The sequence below is a fragment of the Oryctolagus cuniculus genome, chromosome 6, assembly GCF_051225735.1.
Source record: "Oryctolagus cuniculus isolate XC-2025 breed Fujian yellow rabbit chromosome 6, ASM5122573v1, whole genome shotgun sequence".
NCBI lineage: Eukaryota > Metazoa > Chordata > Mammalia > Lagomorpha > Leporidae > Oryctolagus > Oryctolagus cuniculus.
The window spans coordinates 19,614,262-19,635,818 of record NC_142872.1 but is presented as its reverse complement, the minus strand read 5'-3'; the positions used below and the strand labels follow the sequence as shown (position 1 = coordinate 19,635,818).

The 21,557-nt window shown below is 43.1% G+C and overlaps 1 long non-coding RNA gene and 1 pseudogene across 1 annotated transcript in view; both read left to right on the top strand.

The window, feature by feature from the left end:
• LOC149126044 (uncharacterized) overlaps positions 1-17,385 on the top strand; it is a 107,860-nt gene extending 90,475 nt beyond the window's left edge. The window contains exons 2-3 of the long non-coding RNA XR_016236053.1: positions 16,959-17,064; positions 17,239-17,385. This is a non-coding gene — a long non-coding RNA (uncharacterized LOC149126044). The remainder of the gene's footprint in view (positions 1-16,958; positions 17,065-17,238) is intronic.
• Positions 17,386-20,135: 2,750 nt separating this feature from the next.
• Positions 20,136-20,243, top strand: LOC127490887 (U2 spliceosomal RNA; annotated as a pseudogene).
• The last annotated feature ends 1,314 nt before the right edge of the window (positions 20,244-21,557 follow it).

Here is a 21,557-nt window from a genome sequence, read left to right as displayed (position 1 = left end):
ATCTTCTACTGCTCTCCCAGGCCACAGCAGAGAGCTGGATGGGAAGAGGAGCAGCCAGGACTAGAACCAGTGCCCGTATGGGATGCCAGCACTATAGGCAGAGGGTTAACCTGTGCCACAGCTCCAGCACCCCACTTTCTTGAAATGTTGAAAAGCAAAACTGCCTTGACATTGTTTAGTTAGCCTTGTGGCAAAAAGGAAAATATTCAAGGATATAGTCTTGCTTGGGAGTGGGAAAGTACACCTGTTCATGCATTGCTGGTGGAAAAGGACTAATTTTGTGAGGCAGAATGGGACACATGAGGGGACATAACAAAGTTTGTAAATAAACAGAATTAAAAGATGAGTTTGTTTCAGTGCAAAAGAAATACTGAAATTGGTGTACAGTTTTTTAAAGATTGGCTTGTTTATTTGAGAGTCAGAGTTACTCAATAGGCTAATCCTCCACCTTGCGGTGCCGGCACACCGGGTTCTAGTCCCGGTCGGGGCGCCGGATTCTGTCCCGGTTGCCCCTCTTCCAGGCCAGCTCTCTGCTATGGCCAGGGAGTGCAGTGGAGGATGGCCCAGGTGCTTGGGCCCTGCACCCCATGGGAGACCAGGAAAAGCACCTGGATCCTGGCTCCTGCCATCGGATCAGCGCGGTGCGCCGGCTGCAGCGGCGGCCATTGGAGGGTGAACCAACGGCAAAGGAAGACCTTTCTCTCCGTCTCTCTCTCACACTGTTCACTCTGCCTGTCAAAAAAAAAAAAAAAAAAAAAAGAGTCAGAGTTAGAGAGCAGGGAGGGAGGAGGGGAGGAGTTGTTGGGATTCGGGGAGAGAGAGAGAGAGGAAGGAGAGATCTGCCATGCACTAATTCACTCCCCAAGTGACTCATGACCAGGGCTGAGACAGGCCATGTGAAAAGTTTTATCCGGGTCTCCACCTTGGGAGGCAGGGGCCCAGACACTTGGCGAGCTTCTGCTGCTTTCCCAGACCATTGGCAGGGAGCTGGATGGGCGGTGGAGCGCCTGGAACTGGAACTGGTGCCCATAGCGGAATGCTAGCAGCAGTGGATTTATCCCCTAGGCCACCCATAATGGTGGCCCTGTTTTTGCATAAAATGCATTTTCTATTTATTTTTTGAAGATTCTCATATATAAGAATAATAAATGCCAGAATTTTTTTTTTTAATCTTTGACAGGCAGAGTGGACAGTGAGAGAGAAAGAAAGAAAGGTCTTCCTTTGCTGTTGGTTCACCTTCCAATGGCTGCTGCGCTGCGGCCAGCGCACCGCACTGATCCGAAGCCAGGAGCCAGGTGCTTCTCCTGGTCTCCCATGGGGTGCAGGGCCCAAGCACTTCGGCCATCCTCTACTGCACTCCTGGGCCACAGCAGAGAGCTGCCCTGGAAGAGGGCCAACTGGGACAGAATCCGGCGCCCCGACTGGGACTAGAACCCGGTGTGCCGGCGCCACAAGGCGGAGGATTAGCCTAGTGAGCCGCGGCGCCGGCCCTAGAATTTTAATTCTGATCCAGGAATTTCATCTCTAGGAAATTTCTGGATAAGTCACATAAGGCACGGATGCACAGAGGTAATGCAGTGCTTTTCAAATGGAAGAAATTAGAGTCCTGGAGAGAGGAATAGTTGATTGCACCATGTTATCTCTGTTCTGCTTTGTAATTTGTAGGCATTAAATTAAATGTAGCTCTGAGAAAGTAACAATATAAGCCAGGTGAAAATAGAAAGTCCATAAACATATCTGGCATGATTCTATTGGCAAGTCTAGAAAGATAAAGAATATAAAAGTACCCTTGGGAGTAGGGTACTTTTAATATTTATTTAACACTTACTTAGAGGTTAACTGTTTCTCACAAAGGCAGTCATAACTTCTATGTAGTTTTAAATTGGAAAATAGTAGGCTATTAAGCATATCCTTTCATAATTTTGAGATTTTTTTTTTCCTTTCTAGCAGCAAGCAAATTTAACAAGTACCTGATCTTACATCAAAGTTGTTAGGAAACCAAATTTGCTATACTGAATTCACACAGTGTACAATATAGAGATGTCTAACAAATGGCATTGATGTATACTGAATTCACACAGCAGCCTGGAAATAATATAGACACTTACAGTAATGACGACATCTTCAGCATAAGAATTTCCTCAAGGGGAAAATTTGTTAAATTTAAAAACTTGAAAGAATTAACTTAAAAAGGTAATTAAATGAAAAATTCTCAAGAGAAAACTAATCTGAAGTGTGTGTTCTCTGTCACCTGTCAGAAACATAAAATTTGTGTGTGCCCTCTCCTCACACATAGATCTGCAAACTGCTTTAAAACTGCAGTACTTCCAGAATGCTTTCCTTGGTCTTAAGCTCTTCTTGTTCAGAACTTCATATATATTTCTTTGTGCAATAGAGAGACAATCAAGACAGTTTTCAATGGTATTATCTATATTTTTATTCCAAACAAGCATTATTTCTACTGAAGAAATGACATTTTTGTAAACGAACTCGGCATAGCTCCTGAAATCAGTCCTTCCAAAATTTTTTTATTCACTTCCTGTGCAGCCTTCCTATGATAAAACCATTTCAATTTTGCAAGATTAAGCAATTTACATATAGTATTTCAACACACAAGCCATGAATTTTATAATACTGTAAAATGTAGACTATGAAATTCCAAATGCACAGGATGATACATCAGTGGCGCTTAACACAGCCACACAGGGTTTATACGAGATGCATGGAGAGAGTTCCCGAGCCAAGCTATGAAAAAGGCATTCTTTGGAACGCTGAGAAAATGATTAACAGTGGGTGGTACTTTGGAGGCGGCACAGGAACATTTGGACTTCAAAGTTGCAGATGCGCGCTGCAAGTGGAGTTTGCCGTGTTCCGGCTTTGCGGTGGCAACTCTGCCACTAGAATGATGTGGCCCAGGGCAGTCACGCATCTTTCTGTGTCCTCAGACAGATGAGAAGTGGAGCCGGATTCCAGTCCCTTCTCTTCACTCCTCTCATTCGCTTGCAGCTCCTTTTGAAGCTGAGGAGGAGTGAGAACTTGGCCCTTTGTTTCTATATGGATAGCTAATCCCCCGTAAAGTAATTCCTCTCATCAACCCGCTTCTAATTAGGATTGGACCTTTTTTCCTCCTTTAGAACTTTTCCATGAGCTTTAGAAAATCTGGTGAATATTATACACTAAGAATAAACACACGGTGCTGATGTAATTGGCAATAGAGAGCGGCCTCCCCAATTAACATCACATATTCTTTAATTTTTTAAAAAGGCCTTCAACAGAATAATTGTAAAATGAATTGCAGAAAACTTGCAGGTCATTTGATGTTAGGACTGTGGTTTATCCTTTTTTATATGAATGAATCTCATCTCTGGAAAAAAGAAAAAAAACTCTATTCTTTATCCCAGTGGAAAATGAAGACCAACAATGTGGCATTTGATTGGTGGGTTTACAAGATACTGCCAAAATTCAGTTGTATGACTTCCGATTAGATCTGATCCAAAGATAATTACATTAAACATGTTTAAATATGAAACAGAATGTCCATACTTCTTTTTGAAGGGGGAAAGATATAAGGTGAAGTGACAAGATCAGATCTGACAATGAGATGTTTCTCGTGATGTGTACTGATAACAGAAGGAAGCTGCCTCCTTTCTCTTTAGAGGTACACAGCTCTTCCTTGTCCCAGCTGGCCCCATGGCATCTTTTGGTTAGAAGTAATTTTTCATGGCACAGATGTGTTCACCATCTCTTCATTGTTCTGGCCTAGGATAGGAATCCAGGCACTAACAGCCTGTTTCTTCCCTCTGTGAGTGTCAGGTCTCTTTCTCCTTGCTCCCCTGTGCTATTCCACAGTCACAACAAACGCCAAAGGTTTGCTTGTATAATGCAGACAGGACTGGGAGCTCCTTAAGCGCATTCAACCTCCCACAATAGGACTTAATAAACCTGATCTGAATGAAATGATTAATTCCTAAATAACTCTCGTCTACCCAGCAGCCTTCCTCCTCCTTACCAGAAGAACCCTTGCCTTCTCGGACGCCAAGACGCCTGGCTCTGGAGTCCAGGTCTGCAGTTTGTCTCAGGGTGGGGCTTGGACTCTTTCCTTGCCACTGATACACAAGGGAGGCTTCCTGGAGCAGGGCCTCTGGGAGAGAGAAGGCAGAGACGCAGAGAAATAAGGGAGGCATCTTTGCTTCCGGAGAGACGGCTGTGCAAGCAGGTGATTCTTAGAACAGGCAGTGTCCATCTTGTCAGGAGGGAAGGAGCCGCTGACATATGGCGATGGGCCACGTTCGGTCCTTCATCTCACTGCGCAAACAGATAAAAACTGGAACTGCCTGAGTGGCCAGTTAATCAGGAACACTTCTTGGTTGAAGCTGCTCTTACTCTGTTAGGGGCCTCAGAATGACCTCTGTCTGAAAATGAGTGATCAAATCCCGGATATGAAGATCTGGCATGTATCTACACCAGCATGGCGGACTTGTTCCTTGGAGACCCTTTCCGCACAGTGCCCACCCTTCCCACACAAGCCTTCCTTTCCTACGCTATTGTAGTCCATTCTCTACTGGACCCATTGTGCAAGGAAACTGGGTATAATCACGGAGCCTATCCCGTCAGTAATCCTCATGAAGTTCTGAGTGTGTCACGTCTTGAACTCCTACAGAACGTGATTCCTGTTCCCCAAACCAACTGCCACTATCGTGGTTTAGATGATCATAATTGTTTCTGTTTCCTCTGCAAATCATATCTCTCTCCGAACCTTTCCTGATCAGTGTAGGCATTTTTTTCTGGCACCTGAAATTTACAGTCATCTTTTGAAAGAATTAACCAGTGAAACCATTAGATTTTCTTCGTGGGAGTATTTTTAAATTGGTTTATTTTATTGTTTTTTTTTTTTTTATCTATTTGGATTTTCTTATTGCTTCCTTGCATCATTGGTAAATTACAAAAATTATACATATTTATGGGGTGCAGTGTGATATTTTGATACGTGTATACATTGTATAATTTCAAACCAGGCCAAGCAGTATCTCCATCCTCAAATATTCATCATTTGTTGGTGGTAAAAATGCCCAATCCTCTTTTTAGAAATACACAGTACATTATCTTTACCAGTATGTACTCTTCTATGCAACAGAACACCACAACTAATTTCTTCTATCTCTCTTTAACGTAGTACACTGTTTCCAGCATTGCCCACCCACCCTGCCCCCTACACTCCCTCCCCTCTGCTAGCCAGATGAAAGGAGAGAGCAGAAAAGAGGGCCTGTATGGGAGAGCTGGTCTTGTCCTGGCCTCGCAGGGATAAGTGGGAGCAGCGAATCCTGTTAGGGTGCGAGTGGAGCTGACATTTGTGGTTGAGCCATTTGGTTACCTGACTTCTAGAAAGCCAGGCTAGATTTGGGAGAGGCCGGAACTAACTGTACAAGGTGATGACTGGGCCAGAGCCTCAGATCGCGCCCAGAAGATGAAACTTCAGAGAAGATGGCACCAGTTGCACCAACAGGTTTTTATTTGGAATAACTTTGGCAATTCTTGGCTGCTTTGGGTTCCATGGGGATGTTAGGGTTGTTGTCCCTAGTCTTGTGAAGAGTGTCTGTGGTGTTTTGATAGGGATTGCACTTATCTTGAGATTGCTTTGTGTAGTGTGGACATTCTAACAACATTGAATCTAGCAGCCCATGCACATGCAGTGTTATCAAATGAATTAGTATATGTTTTGGAGTGGATATTTTGGACGTAGTTTGTATTTTGAATCAAGAATTTTTTAAATTCCCTCCTTGATTTCTTTCTTAATCCAGTGGTTGTTCAAGAGTAAGTTGTTCAACTGCCATGTATCTGTATAGTTTCCAAAGCCTTTCTCGTTCATTTCTTGCTAATAGTGGCCTGAAAAGATACTCAGCATGGTTTCAGTTTTTAAAACCTACGGAGACTTGTTCTGTGGTCTGGCATATGATCTTCCCAGAGAACATTTCCTGTGCAGTAGAGGAAAATGGGTACACTGTAGTACTGGGTGGAACGTTCTGCTGTGTCTGTTGGGTTTATTTGGACTAGTGATGTTTCTTGATTGACTGTCTAACTGAGCTACCCAATACTGAAAGTTGCATGTAAAAGGTCACTGTTACTGTGTTGCTGCTATCTCAAGTAGCCTGTCTTTAAGCGCATTGATTGTTTATTTTGTTGGATCTATTCAGCTGTTGATTCCTTTTATTACGTTTTCATTTTGTTGAATGAAAATAAATTCACGGATTGAAAAGTATACTAAAGTTTTTAAAGGAATTACTTTAATCTTTATAATCCAGTTTTATCAGAGAAAATTAAGATGTTTTTGAAGTTTAATTTCCTTAAAACAATTATTCTAAATTGTAAGTTCCTACATATCAATTACTTGTGGTACCTTATATTGTCCATTAAGTGAGGTCCTGGTTCCCTCAGAGTTCTTAAGAAAGTTCTTTTGACAAATGAGAACGACTAGACACTGAAGGGTTAGCATGTATTCCAGTCATCATAATCTAGCTTTGTTAGTGCCAATCCCGCGAGACATTCTACGCAGCTGCTTTTCTCTGAGCCGGTGGTTCTTGCACTATTTCAGCACTAGATGGTACCCAAGTCCAGGATGGCCGTGAGCCTGTGCCGGTGTACTGTTAGAGTCTCAGCACTACAGGGTGCTCCAGCCCCAGGTTTGCTACAAATCTACACTTGGTCTGTTGTCCCGGATAGATAGTAGGAGTGCCTAAAAAGGGCAGTTGGTCTATTCAAGCCTCTGCCTGGGGCCAAGGCAGGCCTGGGGACCTTGTCCAGAGTCACCAGCCTGTATTCAGTGATTGCAGGATTCTGTCTGGCCCTGGGCCTCACCATTTAGGGAGCAGGCCTAGAAACCTGAATTACCGACTTTCACCTGCTTCTGTCATCTTTCCCTCCCCACCCCGAGGCAAACAGTGACTCTTTCCTCGTTGTGATGCCCAGTAGTAGCAGAGGAATTGAGTGGGCAGTCATGTGGTCACCAGTGCTGCAAGGCTGGGTCATACTTGGGGCCAACACGCCACTATGACCCACACAGCATTAGGCGGGACAAGACCCGCAAGGTAACAGCTTGCTTATTACTGTAGTATTCTCAGTCTGTGAACCACAGTGTCCGGCTGGAGGTGATGCTGAATGGAGTATGAGGGTATTTAAAAAATGTTCATGCATGGCCATTTGCGGAATGAAACAGTGGCTGGGATTCTTTCTTTTTTTCCTCTCTCTCTCCCTTAAAAATAAAAAATTTTTTTAAAGATTTATTTATTTGAAAGTCAGAGTTAGACATAAAGAGGAGAGGCAGAAAGAGGTCTCCCATCTGTTGGTTCCCTCCGCAATTGGCTGCAGTGGTTGGAGCTGCACCCATCCGAAGCCAGGAGCCAGGAGCTTCTTCTGGGTTTCCTCATGCAGGTGCAGGGGCTCAAGGACTGGAGCCATCTTCTTCTGCTTTCCCAGGCCATAGCAGAGAGCTGGATCGGAAGTGGAGCAGCCGGGTCTCGAACCAGTGCCCATATGGGATGCCAGCACTGCAGCCGGCGGCTTTCTGACTGCGCCGCAGCACTGGCCTTTCAAATAAATCTTAACAAAATGTTTATGGGTGGGGCCTGTGGCCTAGCAGGTTAAGCTGCCATCTGCAGCACCGGCATCCCATACGAGTGGCAATGCAAGTGCTGGCCGATCTACTTCCATCTTCGCTCCCTTGTAACACACCTGGGACAGCAGTGGAAGATGCCCAAGTCGTTAGGCCCCTGGATGCTTGTGAGAGACCTGGATGCAGCCCCTGGCTTCTGGCTTCAGTCTTCCATTGAAGCCATTTGGGGAGTGAACCAGCGGATGGAAGACATCACTCTCTGTGCCTCTGCCTTTCTTTCTCCATAATTCTACCTTCCAAATAAATAAATATTTAAACAGAAACGTTCATGGAAAATGTAAACTAAATGATAAATTTATTCTGGTGCTAAAATTTGAAACCTATGCATGGGTTTTCATAATAGGCATTTTCCATGAACTTTTGAAGACTCAACAGATCTGTGAGTACCACCGAGACCGTGGGTCTGCTCCTGCACTGGGGCAGGGCCCGTGGCTCTGACAGGGGGATAAGAGGCGTGGGATTCTTCCCAGTACTGAGTTCCACCGCAGTGGGCATGATAGTTGTTTATGAATCTAAGGTCTCCATTTGCATACCTCTCCTTCCTCCAAGCAGGAGCTCCGTGCTGTGTCGCTTGGAGCTTGGGGAAAGGCAAGGTAGGCAACGCTCTGCTTTCTGCCTCTCTTCAATACTTTTTCCCTTATTGTCGTACTATAAAGCAGTTACTGCGATCTCTCGCCTGGCTTTCTGAGCTCTTGCAATGATCGATTCTTCTGTAAATAACCATCCACGTTGATATTTGTAGGGAAAGATAATCAGCAGAGCATCTGACCTCACTGCCGCCTTGTTCCGCCTTCCTCTTCAGAGTCCGTTTGCTCCTTGAGTGTTTCTCAGAAGTTGTGTTTCACCTCACCGTGAAGCGTCACAGCAAGCCCATTGAGTTGCCACCCAGAGAAGCTCACCTGGGCCTTGGGGTTCCAGGTTTCTGACAAGGGCCAATCACATAGGCATGGACACCCTGTGTATCTGACCTTTGCAGTAGAATTTCTAGCCATGCCCAGACGCTATACTGCTACCGTGGTATTCACAGACCCAGCTGTGCAAAGACCATTCCTTCTCTTTCCAGAGAATTCCTTCAGATTTGCAGGATATGTCCTCACTCCTACCTTGGAGTTGGCTGATAAAGTTATCTACCATCACTGGGATCAGAGATGTTCATAACCCAAAGGTATTCCAAGGGTTTAGGGATTACCTCTTTGTAGTCAATTTGTTGTCAGTCTCCCCTTTGGAATATGTAGGTTTGAATGTCAAACTCATTGCATTATTTTTATTAACAAAAGCATATTAAAACCAGTGATATCTGTGGAAAACTTGAAGCCAATTTGTGGCACACCAATGCACATAAGCATGTCATTGAGAAACAATTCATTATGTTAGTATTTCTTCCTACCCTTCAATAATTTTAAGCTTTAAATTTCTTTCAAAAATCAAATTACCTAAACTCAACATTAAGATTTCATTATCTTCTGGTTTTAATTTTTAAATTCCTATAATTTCTTAGAAATTCACACTTTGGATTTTTACTGCTGTAAGTAATTGAGCAGTTTACCAGTACTTAGTAAATGATCTGTCTTTTCCTCTTTTCGCTAGTAAGTCAAATAAAATGTTATCATTTTTGTTGATGTTCTGTAGTCTTGCTACAGTGTAAGCATTTACTGTGTTTTTATATTTGTTGAAGTACAATGAGATTTCACAGTCTGAAGATGAGTGTAATTATCTGTTAGTATCTTTTAAAATACCATCTCTTGCCCATTTTCTCTATCTTGAGCCTTATTTTTTTTTCCAATTCTAAGTACTGTTTTCTTGAGGTTTGCCTTTTAAAAGATATAACTTAGATGTTATAAAGTCACCTATTTAAAGTGCACAGTTTTGTGGTTTCTAGATTATTCATAGACTAGGAAAAGCATCCCCACAAGCTACATCTCAAATAATTTGATTACCCAGAAGAAAATCCCATGTCTCTTAGCAGTAACAGCAATGTCTTCAAATTCCAACCTAAGGTTTGCTTTTAAATGATGATTTTTTGTACTCTCAAACTGATTTCAGGATGTTCTATTTGATTTTATCCTACCTGTACTTCATTGATCTTGCACAGGGAGATAGATTGAGGTTTTTCATCAAATTTGGTGATATTTGGGGGATGGATTTATTTATTTGAAAGCCAGAGTTGCAGAAAAAGAGGGAGAGACAGAGATCTTCCATCTTCTAGTTCACTCCCCAGATAGCCACAATGGGCCAGGCTGAAACCGTCAGCCAAGAACTTTGTCTTGGTCTCCTATGTGCATGTAGGGGCCCAAGGACTTAGGTCATCTTTCAGTGTTACCTGGGAGCAGGCTTGGAAGTTTGACAGCTGGGAGTTAAAACAGTGCCCATATGGGATGCCGGCATTGTAGGCAGCAACTTGACACAATTCTGGCCCCATAATGTGGGGAGTTTTAAGCCTTTATCTCTTCAAACATTTTTTATGCTTCTTTGTCTCCTCATCACCCTGGAATTCTGTTTATATGTTTATTGCTATACTTAATGGTATCCCATCTTTACTCAATGATTCGTTTGCAGCTCAAATTTGTGTTTGATTGCTTTTACAATTTCCATCTCATTAACAATGCCTCATCAAGTAGAGAAGATCAATATAAAAACTGTCTGTAATTCTTTTTGCGTGGTTTCCTTTAGTTTTAAAGAAATATTTGTAAAACACATATGCATATAAATATCTCATTATTTTCTAGTGAAAATTATTTTTTGTGGCCCTGTACACCCTGGTTTCCGCAGCTGAGTTTATGTTGCATGCTGGTCAGTTGTTGATGTAGAGACTTGAATGCTGTGACATGCATGTCCCCTGCACTCTGCAGTTTTTGAGGCCCCAGCCCAGATGTTGTCCTTTTCTCTGACCTGGCTATCTGGAGCTTGCCTTATAGTCAACACAAGTCACTGGTTGGCCAAAGGCTGTGTTGATGCCAGCTTAGCTGGTTAGAAGTTCATAATTTACTCTTGCATGGTTGCATGGCTTTCACATGACTGTTGCAGCACAGAGTTAACATTATTGATTTGCATTCTGCCAGGGAAGAGAAATCTGGATTTTCCCTCTCCAGTCATTCCTGAGAGAGCACAGTGTTGGACATACACAGATTTTTCTGGATAGTCAGGGGTGCATATTGTGGTGTTTTCCTCATTTGAAGTATGTGTGTGGGGGGAGAATGAACCAAGTCACATCCACTGGTTTATCCTGAGGGTCTCACAGGAGCCAGGCCTGGGTCAATCTGAAGCCCGTAACTAAGAATGCAACTGAGATCTCCCTAGGTCTGGAGCCAACACTGTTACCTCCCAAAGTCTGCATTGGTGGGAAGAGAGAAGAGCAGTGCCAGGAATTGGACCCAGGCACTCATTCCAAGCAGTATCTTAACAAATACACCAAGTGCCCACCTCATTTTATTTTGAAGCCTAGGTTCCTCGTCATTGTTCTGGGGTGGGGATGTTTACTCTCCACTCAGTGTTTGCCCGGAGATTGGGTTAGAGTACTCAGTCCCAGTGAGGCTTCCTTCCTGGCTCGCCAGGTTCACGCATTGCTTGGGGAGTGCTTCATGTCTCCCCGTGGTCCTGCTCTGATGACTCCTGTTGGCTCCTACCTTGAAGGCTGTCTGAGGAGGGTTCTTCTTGGCTCTTTCCACTTACGGTTCTCTGTTAAATCCCTGCTGCTCTGCCCTTTCACGTGCTGCTACTAGGATCGTGGAGCTGCCACTGCACCAGATCTAGGGGCAAAGACAAGAACGATACCAGAGCTCTCAGCGCTGGGGGTGATAGATCCTGCTTTCCTCAGCTTGCCCCTTTATGTTTGGAACATTTGTGCTGTAAATGAGCTGTCATGGAACTATCAAGATACCATTATCATTGGCCCATCCTACCCGGAAGAAATCTTCTATAAATAGAGGTCATTGTGGGGAGCAACTCGGACTGGACTGAGTTACTGGAATTAAGACTTATTCTATGCATCTGCTCTCCCACAATATGGCGCTGGGAGAGGAGAAAACAGCTTCTACGCAGCTGCCTCTTGCCAACTTGAGTGATGACCTCCAGGAGCTGATTCTGCTCCTGATTGGAGGAGAGCAGCGTACTCGGCGTGTGGGCAGCCGAGTTGGGATTGGCGGAGGAGGACTATAAAGGAGGAGAGAGACGGCATGCACCAGGAACATCTGAGGGAACACCTGTGCAGCCCCCGAGAGAGCCGGCTGGCGGTGTGCCGCTCCCCCGCGGAAGTGGGGAATGTGGCAGGGGGAACCGCCCTTCCACGGAGGTGGAAGGGTCGGTAGCCAACCCGGGAAGAACCAGCAAACCCGGGGAGGGCCGAGCAGACAAAAGAACAGCGCAGGGTCCTGTGTCGTTCCTCCACGAAGAGGGGGAGTGACATAATGGTGCCGTGACTCGGATATGAAGCCTAGGCAGGGTTTAGTGTCGTTCCTCCATGAAGAGGGGGAGCGACATAATGGTGCTGTGACTTGGATAGGAAGCTTAGGAGGGAAGAAACGGGAAGAAATGGGAAAATACCAGAGAGAGAGACTAGCAAACAGCCTAGGGAAAAGCCGGACGAGAAAGGTGCCAGAAGAAGCTATCGAAAGCCTAGGCATAGACTCGGATATGGACTGTGGGAAAGAAGTTAGGATTTAAAGTGAAAGCAAGAAGAAACTTAGACTCAGATGCGGACTGCAGCTTGAAAGTAAAAGTGAAACCTAGAAGGAACACCACGGACTGTGGGGAGAGGCCAGGAGAAATGAGAGGGGAATATTGTTGGAAGAAAACTTAGGGAAACATACCGGGTAGAGAAAAATGTTAGGGAGGATGAAGCCGCGAGTGCAGGCCGAGGCGGAGACGTAAGCCAGCTTGGAATTCAAGTCAGCCTGGGGAGCAAGAGGCGAAGATCTGGAACCAGAGGCAGAGACGTGGGCTGCCAGGTTGGAATTCGCCAGGTTAGTCCAGGGAACTTGGACTGAATGCCGGTGGTGGCGGAAACGTGAGCTGGGGCTGTGTGACTCGCGGAAGCCGCCATGTGCAGAGAGAGCACGGGGCGTGAATAGATAGGGAACGTGGGGCTGGCGCGAGGCCGTGGTGCTGATGTGAAGGGCGTGGAGACCGCGGAGTGCGCGAAGCCAAGCCGCGCAAAGCCGGGAAGCCAGCAGATGGGAGAAGCGCGGGCTGAAGCGGCTCAGAGCTGGGAAGCCGCCGAGAAGCAGCCTCGGGGCGGGCGCCGGGAAGCCGCAGGGATAAGAGAAACAGAAGTTTAGAAGTAAAATGAGAGAAATAGGAATGCTGGTAGATAGAAGTAAAATAGGAGAAATAGGAATGCCCGGAGATAGGGAAATAGAGAAAAATAAGGCCTCCCCACAACATGGCAATGAGAGAGCTTGGATTCGGTCTGCCTGATTAGGGAGGTAGTGAGCACCTGCAGGCGGCTAGCAGTTTATGCGCCGCAGGTCACCGAAGACAGGCACGAATTAACATCAATAAGTCTCCCGCAATACCGCAATGAGAAGGCTTGGATTCGGTCTGCCTGATTAGTAAGGCGGTAAGCACCAGCAGGCGGCTCGACCAGAGTATGAGCCGCAGGTCACCGAAGACAGGCACGTTATCAACACCAATAAGTCTCCCCACAATACGGCAATGAGAGGGCTTGGATTCGGTTTGCCTGATTGGTAGGACTTGTAAGCACCTGCAGGCAGTTCTAGCAGAGTAGAGCATGCGCTGCAGGGCACCGAACACAGGCACGCATCAGCGCCTAAAAACCTCCTCACAACATGGCGAAGAGAGGACCCGGATTTGGTTTGCCTGATTGATAGGACTTGTAAGCACCTGTGGGCAACTCTAGCAAGCAGAGCAGAGTGTGTGCCGCGGGGCACCGAAGACAGGCGCGTATCAACGCCAAAAATAAAAAGAAAGGGGGATCTGTGGGGAGCAACTCGGACTGGACTGAGTTACTGGAATTAAGACTTATTCTATGCATCTGCTCTCCCACAATATGGCGCTGGGAGAGGAGAAAACAGCTTCTACGCAGCTGCCTCTTGCCAACTTGAGTGATGACCTCCAGGAGCTGATTCTGCTCCTGATTGGAGGAGAGCAGCGTACTCGGCATGTGGGCAGCCGAGTTGGGATTGGCGGAGGAGGACTATAAAGGAGGAGAGAGACGGCATGCACCAGGAACATCTGAGGGAACACCTGTGCAGCCCCCGAGAGAGCCGGCTGGCGGTGTGCCGCTCCCCCGCGGAAGTGGGGAATGTGGCAGGGGGAACCGCCCTTCCACGGAGGTGGAAGGGTCGGTAGCCAACCCGGGAAGAACCAGCAGCAAACCTGGGGAGGGCCGAGCAGACAAAAGAACAGCGCAGGGTCCTGTGTCGTTCCTCCACGAAGAGGGGGAGTGACATCATGTGGGAGAAAGAGATACTAGTCCTCTCGGCTGTGCCAGCCAGGAACAGATCTTCAGGATACACAGGGCTTCACGATGAAAAGGAAGGCAGAGCTCGCTGCTCTTGGATGCTCTGCAGAGAGTAGAACTGCCAGAAGACAGATGTGAGGAATGAGAGAGGAGAGGAGATAGGGTTCAATACGCAATCTTTCAGTTCTTACCAACAGGTATTAGATTTTATGGAATGATATTTACCATGTGCTGTATACTCTCAGGACAAATTCCAGAAATTTTAAATGACTGCTTTAAAAATAATTTTAATTTGAGGATTACTTGGGAGAGATGGTTAAGATATTTACCATGTTGCCCATTTCACCATTTCTAAAGTCTCAATTGAAGCCTTCTCCTTGACTTTTAAAATCTGACAACATTCCAATCTTGTCTCTGTGTGCTATAATTAAGTATTTTATTCAGATTTATATTCCCTTTCACTGTATTCTCTTGAACTGGGCTTATTGTGTCTAAACAGTCATAAAGTGTAAAATTTTTTACTTGTAATTTAAGTTGTATTATAAATATTTTAAATACACCTATCATGTTTAATAGTTTCTGGAAAATTTTAAGTGATTTTAAATGCATTTGTTTGATCTGTATTTCTAAATGCTCCATGTTTTTAGTTTTTATTCTATCTTATTCTTGAGGACAGTATCTCATTTCATCATGTTTTTTTTTAATTGTATTGCATCAGAATCCTAATGGACCTAATATTAGATGCTTTTATAGGCATACTTAATTATATTATTGGCCAAGCAATAGTTGATGTTAATTCAAGGTAATGTTTATTTAATTTTCTGAGTTTTTTCCAAAAATATGAAGATACAAATTATGCATGATAGAAGGAAGTGAGAAGAAAGGGAGAATAGAAACCAGTCTTGTCACTGCTTTTCCTGGTACATAAGCAGGTATCTGGATCAGAAGTAGAGAAAAATGGGCTTGCACAGCTATGCCTATAGGACGCCAGTGTCGCACATGGCAGCTTTACCTGCAATGCCACAGTGCTGGCCCTGTTCATTTTCATATGACAACCTTCTTTACACTGTTCCCCCCTTACTCCCTAGTCATAAATAACCCTCTGACTAATTTATTAATGGTCCTCTGAACATGCCCTGTGCTTGCTTGCTTCTCATTTCTGTACTTAAGCCATTTGTTCTTCAGGGAGACCCCTTGATAATGATCTTTCAGATTCTAAGGAATTTAAAATAGATTACTTGATTATCTAAATGTGCGTGTGTGTGTATTAAGTTCTGCAGTAGCCTGTCATCCAATGCCATGTACTTACTATTCAGAGCCTTTCTACTATTTGTAGAATCAACAAAGTCCTTCCCACACTGCTTGTGTTCTACCAGAGAAATTCACTGACAATCTGTGGCATCCCAGTGAATAGCAACCTCTGTTATAAAACTCAGTTATAAAAACTGTGACACCATGTTGAGCACGTAAAATGTCATACTTACTATTGAAGTGAGATACACAACAGACCCATAGAATGACGGATGTCCTAAACTGCACTCTGGCCTCAGAATCAGCCCTTAAGGCATGCGGATCTGGCTGAAAAGCCCATGAGAGTATTTCAGGCATGGAAAGCCAAGACACTCTGGGGAAAAAAAAAAAAAAACCTTAATGAAAGATCTCCACGAGTGAGATCCCAGTGGAAAGAACAGGTCATCAGAGAAGGAGGTACCTTTCTCTGAAGGGAGGAGAGAACTTCCACTTTGACCATGGCCTTGTCTAAATATGATCAGAGTCAGTGAACTCAGGGGGCTTCCATAGCCTTGGCAGCTCATGACAAGAGCCTAGGGTGATTACTGATGCCATAAACAAGAGTGTCAATTTGTTAAGTCAACAACAGGAGTCACTGTGCACTTACTCCTCATGTAGGATCTTTGTCCTTAGTGTGCTGTACATTGAGATTTAATGCTATAACTAGTACTCAAACAGTATTTTTCACTTTATGTTTCTGTGTGGGAGCAAACTGTTGAAATCTTTACTTAATGTATGCTAAACTGATCTTCTGTATATAAAGAGAATCGAAAATGAATCTTGATGTGAATGGAAGGGGAGAGGGAGTGGGAAAGGGGAGGGTTGCGGGTGGGAGGGACGTTATGGGGGGGAAGCCATTGTAATCCATAAGCTGTACTTTGGAAATTTATATTCATTAAATAAAAGCTTTAAAAAAATAAATATGTAGTTATCTTTCTGAGTTGAGAAGTACTTCCTAAATCTCATTCTTTTCTTTGAGAAGGACTCATACAGTGGTAATTAGATGGACTTTTTAGCTCAGTTAATTTGATTGTAAACCTTTGCACTTTGTTTCACAAAATTTCAATGTCAGGCTGTTTACCCCAGAGTACACCAAGTAGAAAGATGGTTTTAATCCAATAAACATGTTTGCCTTTTAAATATCTGCTCCTGTATAGATTTCTTACCACACAGAATTACAGATTACACTGTTAAATAATAGAAAAATTATTCTTGAGGTTTTTCTGATTTCATATTAGATTCTAGAACTCAAAGCTTCAATCAGTCTATGGATTCATTGATGGGCGTAGTATTACTACCTATGTAAATCCCTTCAAAATCTCTTATGCAAGGATACCGGAAAAAGTGCATGGGAAGTGCAATTATGAGAATTTTTGGTACAATTCTTTTTTTCAAATTCCATATAAACTAGGGGTCCTCAGAAGGCTCATGGAAGAAAACCCATGCATGGCTTTTTCTGAAAATGTTACAGCACATTTATCTTTTCATCTTTTTATGAGCTTTTTAAAGTAGCTTCACACAGTGTCTGGAAGATGGCAGGATTCCAGTAGCTTCAGTTGGTTGACATGGCTTCCATCCCTTCAGCTTGGCTCTGTGCTCTCGGACCACAACGGGAGAAGAATGGCAGCAGCATTTCAGTGCCCGTGCCTTCCCACGTGACCAACCTCAGATGCCTTCAAAGGCTCGCGAGGTAAATTCCGTGTCTTTTGTTAAGCACATTTTCAGCTGATTCCGCCCCTCAAAGAAAATAATGCAGGTTGCCCTCACACTATTAGCCAAGTGACCTAGTTTGAGTTATTCCTCTCTGGATTCAGCCCGTGCTGATTTTTCCCAGATGACCGTATTTTCTTTTATTCCCATACAGGCATTCCTAGAGTTTTAAAAAGAAACTGTGGAGTTCCTCCAAAACCTGTGGTCAGAACACAAATATTTTGAAAAAGTCTCCTTCCCAGCCTGCTACAGCTATCAGCAACATCACAAGTATTCCTTTTAAAAAAAAAAAATTTGCAAGGTAATTAGTAAATACTTTGAAATATTTATAGCCCATCAAACTCTTTGATCTGACAATCAGCTATGGACAGTTTGAATGCTTTCAGGTCGTTTTTCCTGTGACTTCAGCGGTCCAGGCCTGTTGCTATTGACACTGGAAATACTCATTATCATGTTATGATACAATCATCATAATAGCTAAATGATGCAGTAATACAAAAATTGGTTTTACAAGGACAAAACTGCGTTATTTATAGGAAATAAACTCCCTGTCTCTTCCCTAATGGGAACTTGTAGGTCATTTGAAACTCGAGGTGGATTTGTCATCCCATGAAGAGAGCCAAGACTTGTGAAACTTTGTGTTGCAAATCAAAGTTGAAAGGAGAAAGAAACAATGAATTTTTAAATAACATGTGGACCAAAATATTATATGCACAGTATATACTGTACCTTCACATATAGAAATTATGTACTACCTACTTTGCTCCCTTTCCTGTTATAAAATCCTTGTCATACCTTATAAAACAACAGTAGAGAGCATTCAGGTGATTCTATGACTGGAGAAGGAATTGATGTTGCCCACACCCGGATACATCAACCCTTGAGGTTTCTGTGGCTCTCTTCTATGAGTAGATGGTGATAACATCTTTCTTTGTTGGAAGGATGGTGGCCAGTCCTCTTACTGGGTAGAAAATTCTATATATTGTTTTAGGGAAAGCCAAATAAGTGTAGAAACATAGGCAGGATCAACTGCATTGCCTGAGAGTGTCCTGCAAATGCATCCATAAAGACAGTATGTTCATGTTGCATTTTAAATTTCCTGTTTCCCACCTATGTCAGTGATCATTTAAAAATCTGGCTCCCCACACTACCCACATTCAACATTTTTCATTACTGACACTAACGGTGTTCATTATCGTCACAGTAATTGCTGGAGGTGACCCAATAACAGCTGTGTATAACCACGTAGACTGAGGTGTTTGGGAAAATCTGAAGTTGTCCCCAGCAGTGACTATCATAATACAAGACTTGCAAAAGACCTGACATGAGAGCTAGAATAGATCCATCTTTTTGAGGATAATTATGGCCTCACTGAAGAGATATCCCATCACCAATCAACAGTAAGTAAGTCTGAGAATTGAAATTCCTGCTGTTACAGGTCAGAGTCACATAGCAGAGTTTATTGATGAAATGGAAATGGTATATACAGGTGCATATTCCTGGCCAGGGCTCTGGTTGATATGGGGTTGCAGCCGTCAGGTGGGGACTAACGATACACTTTCTGGAACTGTTTACTACTGAACCCTATGATGTTTGTCTACTAAAATGACACTTCGTGGTGTGTAATGGAAATTTGTGAATTCAGTGCAATTAACTTTAGAACTAGGCCCCTATTTTCTTCATATTTGATGAAATGAGGGCAAGGCTGAGTCTCCAGCGCGTGTGGGATGGAGAGTATGATGTGGAGCAGTGCGAGGAGAACTCGGTCGCTTCCTCCCAAACAAGTTTTCATTGTTAGGCGCTCAGTGGTAATGGCCACTGCTTTGCTAGTGGGTCCCAGAGATGGACCAGCTGATGCTGAGGCCCCAAACTCAACCTTTATTACCTTGAAAATTCCTTTCTTGATCTTTTCAGATCCAGGTATACTGTGTTCTTGTTGGCACTTGTGTGTCATTCCAAGGAAGACACGGTGGTAGCAATTCGTCAGAAAATTCACACATTCTTAAAAAAAAAAATGCACTAGATAGTGTTACCATGTGTGATAACATTAGCATTGACTACTGTGGTTGTCTGTTGTTGGCTTATTGAATTCGTCCTCTTCTGTTCACACAGCAGTTCTGAGAAGGCCTCATCTGCCTGTTAAGTGGTGGTGCCTAAGCTGGGGATTCCATTCCAGGAGGCTAAGCTTGGCCTTAGGTCATGAATCAAAGATGAAAAATGGAAATTCTGGCTTACAGGAAGTCATCATTCAGATTGATAAGGATGTCCAAAAAAATAGGGATGTCAGCTTAGAAGAGTGATTTCCTTAGCTATTTCTTTTACAGAGTTAGCTGTTATGCCAAGTGATCAGATGTCAGTGTAGGAACTGACAGAGGAAGCATTACATCTCCAAGGAACACTATAATTTTCCAGAAACAGACCTCGACAAAAAGGCAAGCTATGAAATGCCTGAAAAGGAATTCCTAAGGAAAATTAAAAAAGAAAAGAATAAAGATAGTTCATCAAAAAGCTAACAATTCATGATACAAATGATAAATTCAAGAAAGACAAATCCTAAAAGGGAACCGAACAGAAGTCGTCAAGCTATGGAGTGTCACCGATGGGAGAAAATGGAACTCAGCTTGACAACAGAGTAAGCAGAAGAGTGGCTTTCTGAACGTGATGGCAGACCTCTTGAAGTAAGCCACTCAGACAACATACATATATAAGGAGAAGATAGCCTACTTTTGAGATTTTGTAACATTATGACAGCAAACATTGCATTCTAGGGGATCCAGAAGGAGAGAGATGGGGAAAGGTACTGAAAACCTATAAAATCAAATAATAGCTAAAAATTCCCCAAGGCTTGAGATACGGACATGTGTATCTAAGAAGCTGCAAGGATCCCAAGAAGACTCAAGCAGAAAAAGACCTTCTCCAAATCATTACGGGCAAACTGCTAACAAAGAAGAAAGTCTTAGATAGCAAGAGCTAAGTGTCAAGGCACAGTTAAAGGAATCCCACTAGAGTGAAATTTCTCAACGCAAGATTTACAGATTAAAAAAGATGGCGATCGCTTCTCGGCCTTTTGGCTAAGATCAAGTGTAGTATCTGTTCTTATCAGTTTAATATCTGATACGTCCTCTACCAGAGGACAAAAAAAAAAAAAAAAAAAAAAAAGGGCAAGACATGTGCAGTGTTCTGTGAACAAACAAAACCTGCCATACCACAATATTTTAGCCAGGAAGGTATACTTCAGGAATGAAAGAGAAATACATTTTCTCTATTCTTGCAAGTCTTGCAAATATTTTAACACAACATAACACAACTAGATTAGCTGAACAAGAAATTATTAATGGAATCCTATAACTGGAAATAGAGAAATAAATATAACCAAAAATATGAAAGAATAAAACTCAATAGAATAGAAAATGAAATTTAGCACTCTTGAAAGTCACCAAACCACAGAGATGAATAACACGAGGAAATGAACAAAGGATTTGCAAAATAGCAGCCACTGACAAAACAGCAGGACCAAGTCTAAGCTAAGAACAATATATATGTTTCTTAATTTGACAAAGTACCTCGACTCATTTTTATTGTGGGCCAAGTCATAGATTTATCTTTCTTATTGTGAAAAGCTGTGGTTCAGGTACATTCCTGATCTCTCAGCACTGCCTGTCACTGCATGTCCCCCCACACACATATTTTTTCCCCTGAAGAAACTTAAACATAAGGACTACAAACTTCATGTATTTCTTAAGTACAACTTTACGAATATAGTGATTCTTACCACTATTCTTACCCTCCCACCTACACGCCTGCCCCTCCTCCCTCTCCCAGTCCCATTCTCCACTAAGGTCCATTTTGATTAAATTTATACATAGAAGACCAACTCTATAGTAAGAAAAGGGTTCAACAATTTGCACACACACACACAAAAAAAACACTGCTCCTCAACAGTTGAGAAAAGGCTGTTCAAAGTCATTGCATCTTGAAGTTAATTGCATTTGCAAAGCACAATATTAACATTCAATTTTCCAATCAAAAGATATATGGTAATCAAATGGATATTGAAAAAAAATTAAATGCATGTTGATGAGAACAAACTCACTTCACTAGTAAAGACACAGTGAAAAGGAAGGGATGGGAAAGGGTACTTCACCCAAATGTTGTAACCCAAGAGTGACCGGGAGTAGCTACACTAATAGGAGACTAGACATAAGTAAAAAAATATGAAAGGAGACAATGGTCATTATATACTGATAAAATTATCATTTCAGATATTACAACAATAAAAATACATGTGCCCAACAATGAACTAACTAAAATATAAAGTGTTAGACATAAAGTGAGAGACTTTTACATAATCATAGTTGGGGAATTTAATATCCTACTTTCATCAATGAATAGATCATCCAGACAATAATGACCAAAGACACATCAGAGTTGAGCTCTACACGTGATGGAGCTAACAGATTTACAGAACGTGTC